Below are 8,618 nucleotides of genomic sequence, written 5' to 3'. Positions count from 1 at the left end.
GGAGATGATGGTAATGCTCGTGTTTGTTCAAGGTCGCCTGTGTGTGTGTGTGTGTGTGTGTGTGTGTGTGTGTGTGATGAAACGCGTGAAGAAAACACCATCATACATTCTCCTCAGTAACAGTAGTTCAAGCGCGAAGGAGATGCCTCATAGAACAGAACAACACATGATAAAAACAACAGCAGGTCTCACGTCAACGTGTCATATCGTGCTTGCCTTCATGTCTCCTCGTCTTGACCGGAGCGAGGGAGACAGACGGACGTGGCAGGCGGCGGTGGTGGTGGTGGTAATGAAAGTGTTTTGATACGCGTGTTGACGTCAAGAAAATGCAGATTGATGAATGCAATCTCCTCCTTTCTCAGACTCAGTGTTATTGGATCAGGAATCTGCCAGCAAACTTGTGAAACGTGAATGATACACCACCGTCTGCATTTGGCCAAAGATTTGAAGATTTGAAACTGAATGTTGTTTACGAAAATTCTCGTGTTTGGGAGATAAATGAAAGCTATGAAAACAGGGATGTAATAATAAGTATGGGATTCGAAAAGAGAGAGAGAGAATGCTGTTTATGGAAATCCTGGTGTTTAGGAATTAAATAAGAAAAAAACACACTAAAAAACAGGAATAAAGAAGTGTGGAAAATGGACAAAAAATAGAAAAAAATAGCGATAAATATAAGTGAAGGAAACAACAAAACACAGCAACAAGAAGCGTAATTAATACTTTAGTTGTCCTTAGAGTGAAGTTTGGACGTAGTAACCAAGCGCAATGAATTCCTGAAAGCTGACTCGAGGTATTCTCAGTACAAAACAAGGCTTATTATTATTATTATTATTATTATTATTATTATTATTATTATTGTTGTTGTTGTTGTTGTTGTTGTTATTATTGGTGTTATTATCATTATTATTACTATTATTATTATTATTATTATTATTATTATTATTATTATTATTATTATTATTATTATTATTATTATTACTATTATTATTATTATTATTATTATTATTATCATTGATATTACAATTATCATTATTATTATATATTTTTTATTATTATTATTGTTATGATCATTATTATTATTATTATTATTATTATTATTATTATTATTATCAATATTATTATTATTATTATTATTATATATATATATATATATATATATATATATATATATATATATATATATATATATATATATATATATATATATATATTATTATTATTATTATTATTATTATTATTATTATTATTATTGTTATTGTTATTATTATTCGTAAATATATGTACACGTAGAATATATAATTTGAGCCATAATGAATAAATGCAACATGTAGATCGTATATCGAAGTAGAATATGACTTGTAGTTTTGCATAGATCGCTTACTTAAGAACACAAGAAAATGAGGAAGCTGCAAGAGACTGTTGGGTCTACATGTGGCAGTCCCTGTATGGACAGAGCTACTTAATTTCATCTATCATTCCCATCCATAAATTTATCTAATCTTGTTTTTAAAGCTCCCTATTGACTCACCACTAACAACATGAATACTGAGACCGTTCCAATCATCAACCACTCTGTTAGAATCCCAGTTCCTCCCCATTTCTTTCCCAAACCTGAATTTCTCAAGCCTAAACCCACTATTTCTGGTGTCTCTCCTGCCTATTAATCCGAAGAACTTTGCTCATGTCCTCCTTGTAATCCCTATACCACTAAATACTTCTATCAGGTCACCTCTTAACCTACGTCTCGCTAAAGAATCCAAATTTAGTTTCTTCATCCTCGCCTCGTAGGGAATATCTCTCCTCCCTGTATTTCTTATTTTAGATATTCTTATTGGCACTGACTCTAATAGACCTATACCCTTCCTATAACATGGAGACCAGAACTATACAACATAATCTAGATGCAGTCTGACCAGGGCCAAATATGATTTAATATTACTACGGGACTTCTACTTTTAACACTCCTAAAGATGAATCCTAGTATCTTATTTGCCTTATTTCTAGCCTCAGCATTGCTTTCTGAGGCCAAGAGCTAACTATAACTCCTAGCACCCTATTCGCCTTATTTCTAGCCTCTGCATTGCTTCCTGAGACCAAGAGCTAACTATAACTCCTAGTACCTATTTGCCTTATTTCTAATCTCTATGCATTGCTTTGTGTGACCAAGAGCTAATTATAACTCCTAGCACCCTATTCGCTTTATTTCTAGCCTCTACATTGCTTCCTGAGACTAAAATCGGAGCTAATTACAACTCTTACCACCGACATTACATTCATTACATTGTCTCTTAAATGTAACATGCCCGAGTGAAAGTTACCAGTCATTTAAGTGTGTTTCATCATTAATAGGGAAAACACAGCCTTGAGAACTGAGTTATCACACCACTAACCTTTGAAAACTATAACCTGATGGCTGAGTAAAGCAATGGACAACACAAGCCAAGCATCTCCCACCAAAGAGTATTAACAATAGTCAAAGTAAGACGCTGCAATGTTAAAATCACCGTCCGTTTTCTTCCTGTCCATTCTCCCCACACGCTGCACACTACGAAGTCCCTTTCAAGAGAGAGAGAGAGAGAAGAGGAAAAGAGAGAGAGAGAGAGAGATTTTGATACATTTATTGCTGCATTATTAATTAAATACAAAGGAGGAGGATGGACCTTGCCACCCACCCCCTGGACAAAAACAAAAGGGTAGAGAGAGAGATGGGAAGGGCTAAGGTGCATGGGGAGGGTTTAATACATTTATGGGCATGGTGGTGTGTTGTGAGGTAGTTGTTTGGCACGCGTCGCCTGGTAAGGGATGGTTGATATATGGCAGCACACGTTAAGATTGACTGGACGTTGTGTCTCTCACTTCTCAGACCTTCCTTCAACTAGAGCTCAATAGAGACAGTCTACCCGTCAACACCCAAGAGATAAACACTCCTAAATCACTGTAACTTCAACTACGGCCCCGCTACATAAGGCTTTCTTCTCCCTCTCACCTCTATTCTCTCCTACGCTAATGCAAGAGTTAACCAGTACTCTCAATCATTCATACCTTTCTCTGGTAAACTCTGGAACTCCCTACCTGCTTCTGTATTTCCATCTCCCTACGACTTGACTTCTTTTAACCCTTAAATACTGGGACACATTTTTACCACGAGTTTTGGTCATGATTAGACGATTTTGTTTACAATAGGGAGGTTTTATGGAGGTCAGAAGATTAGTAGAGATTAGCAGCCGGAGTCTTCTCTATTTTAATACCCACATAAGTTTCTGAAGCTGTATAATATCACTAGATAGTAAACAGAATGAATATGGAAACGCGTCATGGTACTGGAGGGGTAAAGAGGAAGGTTTCAAGACAATTGTCCCAGATTTCTGCATAACTTAATCTTTTAGGGAACTGGCAATAAAGTGGGCATTTTTATTTTTATTTGTTTCCTTGTCAGTTTCCCTATTCCATAAAAAAAAGCTAGTCTTTGTAAAGCAGTAGAGGTGGAGAGGAGAGACGTTTCAGAATTTGTGCTCCATTGGAAATTTTTGCTTGGATTTGAAAGAACTGACACACACTGGCGACTGAGCGGGCCTTTTTTTTTTTTTTTCTTTATCTTTGTGTTGTCCTTGGTCAGTCCTCCCTCATACATAGAAAGAAAATATAACAACAACATTCCGCCACTCATCCCAGGAGCATCTACACAGAGAGAGGAAAACACTGCAAGACAACACAATAATCCTACATGACTTCCTTCACTTACTCACCCTTACTTCACCACCTCCTCACCCTTACTTCACCCTTACTCACCCTTTACTCACTCTCACTGCAATCAAATCAATCCTTCTCAAACTTACCTTTTTTGATGTACGAGGGACAACCACCAAGGGCAACAAAAAATCAAATAAATAAGTAAATAAATAAAAAGAGATAAAAAAAAGCTCCCTGAAGCGCAAGGCTTTTAAAAAGTGAAAAGAAAACGGGACTCCATGGTTGGCACAGGAGTCGCCATATATTTTCTTTTTCAATTCTAAATGTTGAATGAAAAATGTTTGTGTGTGTAGGTGCAAGTAGTGTGTGAAGGAAAAGTTGTCTCCAGAGGGCAGGCTGTGACCGCCCCCTTGTGCTGTGAGACGCAAAGGGAAACGTTCATTGAGGTCACATCTGGCTTTAAGGATAAGTTCACAGCACCCCTTGAACCAATGTTATTAGACCTCACTGGGAGTAATGATCGTTTGGGCAGGTATCTAATGCCTCGTTCTACTCACTCATTCACCCTTTGCTCACTATTTACCCACCACTACTTCACTCTTACTCTAATTCAATCACCCTTCGTTACAAAGAGAAAACGTTGAGGCGCGTCTGTGATAAACGTTCCTCTTGCAAATGAACGTTGAAGCACGTCTGTGATAAACGTTCCTCTTGCCAATGAACGTTCAGGCGCGTCTGTGATAAACGTTCCTCTTGCCAATGAACGTTCAGGCGCGTCTGTGATAAACGTTCCTCTTGCCAATGAACGTTGAAGCTTGTCTGTGATAAACGTTCCTCTTGCAGCGTGTAAGCAGGTGAAAGCCCAAAGCGGACCAGACAGAAAGACTCAAAGATTAAGAAGGCAAAGAGAAACACTTCATGGATACGATTAGTGAAGTTGAGATGGTGTTTGTGTTTTGTTGAGTTTTGTACATCCTTTTCAGCTCAGATGGTTTTAGTTCAAGTGGTTTTCATGTTTTGTTCTCGTCGTTGTGCATTCTCATTAATCACGTATTTGGGAGGAGATCTTTGTCATTGCTATTGTCATTGTTATTATCTTGTTTGCTTATTTCATTTTACTATTATTTTATTCTATTTGTTTCTTGTTATTCATTTTTATCTTTATTTATTCATTTATGATTATTTTTTGCTGTTAATGAGGGAAGGAGAAGGCTTGTTAAATCTAAGTCTGTTCTTCTTAGCCTTTTGTTCTCTTAATCGTTCTTAGGTGAGAATTTTCTGTCTTATTTTGTTATTCTATCTTATTTATGTATTCATTTTTCTATTTATCTATTATTTTTTTCTATTATAAACCTTTGCTAGAATCATATCTGTGTTTCTTGATATTTTATTCTCTTCATATCGTTTTTATGTGTGAGTTTTGTATCTTATTTTATTATTTTGTTGTACTTGTTTATTCATTTTTCTATCTATTCATTCTTTTTTCCCCTATTAATTACAAACCTTGCTAGAATCATACCTGTGCTTCATGACTTTGTTCGCTTCATATCGTTCTTATCACTAGGTTTTGTTTATCTATTATTATTTTTATCTATTATTATTTCATTCATTATTTTTTCTTCTACCGATGGATGATATGGAAGCCTTGTTAGAATTGTACCTGTGCTTTTTGACTTTGTTCTCCTCGTAGGCCAGTCTCACAATCCACTTAGCTAATTAATTATGTTCTTGTAAGTTTTATGTATTCTTTCTTCTTTCTTACTGTTCTATTAATTCATCTATTTTCCTCCTTTGCTGCTAATTAATCATTTTCACATTCCATCTACCTAACCTTAAGAGTGTTTTCTAACTGTTAATGGTGTAGTGATGTGAAATCCTTCTTAACCCCTTCAGTACCATGACACGTTTCCTTTTCATTCTTGTGACTATTTGGGGATTTTATACAGCTTCAGAAACTCATGTGGGGATTAGAATAGTGAAGACTAAACCATTAATCTTCCGACCTCCATAGACCCTTCCTAATGTCAGTAAAATGGTCTAATCGTACACAAATCTCAAGGTAAAAACATGTCCCTGTATTGAAGGGGTTAATCCACGCTTCGTTTTCCCCATAGACCATTTTGAAAGGTTACACAACTTGATCCTCTTCTTATGAGTGTTTGCCTGTTAATTGTATATAAATGAAAGAAAAAACTGGTCCAAATTTCTACCAGGAATATGAAAAGTCTGACACACCACAGCTTCAGCCAGGAACTCTTAAATGAAAGACTAAAAGACGAAATGTATAGGAAACTGAACCTAATGAACCTTGAAGCACATTCTGAAGCACCTCCCACCGCTCCTCCACTATTCTCTCAAAACATTCACAGTACTCTCAGTCATTCATACCTATCTCTGGGAAACTCTGGAACTCTCTGCCTGCCTCTGTATTTCTAACTTCCCATTGACTTCACTGCATTTAAGAGGGAGGTTTCAAGACAATTGCTCCATTTTTTTTTTGGTTAACACTCTCGAACCTGCAAGGGGACTGGCAACTTAGTGGGCCTTTTTTTTTATCGTTTTATTAGACTTGGCCAGCTTTCCCCTCTTACATAAAAAAAAAAAATGAATGTTACAGTGACACGAGATTTGTAAGTGATTTTACAGTTTTAGCGGCAGATTAACAAATTTTTCACACTTAACCCCTTTTCTACCATGATGGGTTTTGATATTCATTCTTCTTAGTATTTGGTGGTTTTATACAGCTTCAGAAACTTGTGTGGGAGGATTAGAATAGTGAGCACTCTGGACCATTAATCTTCTGACCTCCATAAACCCTTCCTAATTTGATCAAACCACAAAATCACACTCAAAACTCATGGTAAAAATGCGTCCCAGTACTGAAAGGATTAAGGGTTTTTTTTTTTCTTTTTTTTTCTTTTTACAGTTTTAGCGGCAGATTAACAAAATTTTCACACTATTAACAGGATAAGCACTCTTGGGAACCCGACTGATCATCTCTGTGGGCTTGGAAAATAGTCGTGGCAGGAGAGCATAGCGTTTCTCAATCAGTGGTATGCCTTTTGCCGTTCCTGGTGTTGGTGGTGCCGCTCCCAGTCTGCTGTCACCGAGGCGCGCTATCCCTCTCCGTCTCTAAGACAGCCCTATTCATAAACGCTTTGCACTCACGACGACTAGTTCCAAAAGCTCTAATTGAAGATACTCATGTTTTTAAGGGTATTTTTATGGTTTTGGTGATAGATTAGCAAGCTTTCTAATTGATCATAAGGAGAAACTGTCTTGAAAACCTTGCTAGTTGTGTAAAGGGGACTTGAAAAATTGTAGTGGTAAAAAGGCAAGGCGTTTCTGAATATGGCCGTCTGTCCCGCTCCCTCGTGCACCTGCCATGTTAGTATGTGTCTATCTCCCGCCATTATCTTGTTTATTGTCTCTCGTGGATTTGGACTCAAGTTAGTTTGCTGTTTTTGTTGTTTTTCATCGTCCTTGTCGATGTTTGTTTTCTTGCGTGGACGCGGAGTCGAGTGTGTTTGATGTGTGTTTCTCTCTCTCTCTCTCTCTCTCTCTCTCTCTCTCTCTCTCTCTCTCTAGAAGCGTCACTTGCTTTGGCTATTCATGAGAAAACAAACACACACACACACACACACACACACAGAGAGAGAGAGAGAGAGAGAGAGAGGAAGAACTATATATAACCACGATAGAACCACGTAATAAATTTGTATTGATATAAAACACTGAAGAAGGAAGAGGTTAAAAGAGTGTATCAGCAGCAATAAATAAATAAATTAATTAAGTAAAAAAGGACGAATAAATAAATAAATAAGCAACACTAAACGAAGAAAAAAGAAAAAAAAAAAAACCACTCCACTATCTACAACACTTCACTAAACAATACGTCCTTTTGGAAACACTTTAACAAACACAATACAAATAAAAACATTGCAAATACACGTGTGGAAATGGAACGCGTTTGTGGAGTGTTTGTGGAAGACAGGCATTTTTAAGGTGTTTTGGTGGAGGGCAGGAAGGGGAGCGAGGAGGGGAGGAGAGATGGAGAGGGTTTAGGTGGGAGGGAGGTGTAGAGAGCGGCGATACGTAGGGAAGATTTGAAGGAAGAGGAAGGAAAAGACGTAGAAGCAGGAAATGATAAAGAAGAGAGTTTGTGTCAAAGTTTTTTCAAGAGGGAAACAAGTGTATAAACATGAGGAAACTTTGTGTGTGTGTATGTGTGACTGTACGTATCTCTCTCTCTCTCTCTCTCATTTTTATAGATGTGTTATCGGTGTGAGTGACAAAATGACGAGATTTCTGCATTCTTAAGAAGAGAAGCGCTTAATAATCCGGCTAATCATCTCTGTGGCCTTGAAAAATAGTCTTGGTGAGAAAACAAAGCACTAAAGGAAAGAAACAGCCGAACTACCTCTTGTGTTTGTTAAGAAAAAGGGAGTATTAGCTCTTGTGTTTATTAAGGTCTTCAGAGGCGTGGTATTCCATAATGTTTCCCTTCAATTATAGACTTTTACTCAATCTTTTACACTGAAGAAAAGGAAGAAAGCTACTCTGACAAAAGAGGGAGAAGAAAAAAGCTACTCTGAATCTGAAGAAAATTAAAAACGAAAAAGAACAACGAAGAAAAGAAAGGTGCCCTCAGTCAGAATAATAATAATAATAATAGAAGAAGAAGAAGGAGAAAAAGAAGAAGAAGAAAGGTACTCTCAGTTTGAAGAAGAAGAAAAAGTAGTTCGCGGTCTGAAGGAGAAGAAGAAGAAGAAGAAGAAAGGTACTCTCAGTTTGAAGAAGAAGAAGAAGAAGAAGGAGGAAAGAAGAAGAAGAAAGGTACTCTCAGTCTGATGAAGAAGGAGAAGAAGAAGGAGGAAAAGAAGAAGAAAGGTTACTCTCACCCTGAAGAGGAAGAAATACATTCA

This window comes from Portunus trituberculatus, chromosome 19, assembly GCF_017591435.1.
Source record: "Portunus trituberculatus isolate SZX2019 chromosome 19, ASM1759143v1, whole genome shotgun sequence".
Lineage (NCBI taxonomy): Eukaryota > Metazoa > Arthropoda > Malacostraca > Decapoda > Portunidae > Portunus > Portunus trituberculatus.
The sequence above is the reverse complement of the archived record's forward strand: the minus strand, read 5'-3'. Positions refer to the sequence as shown.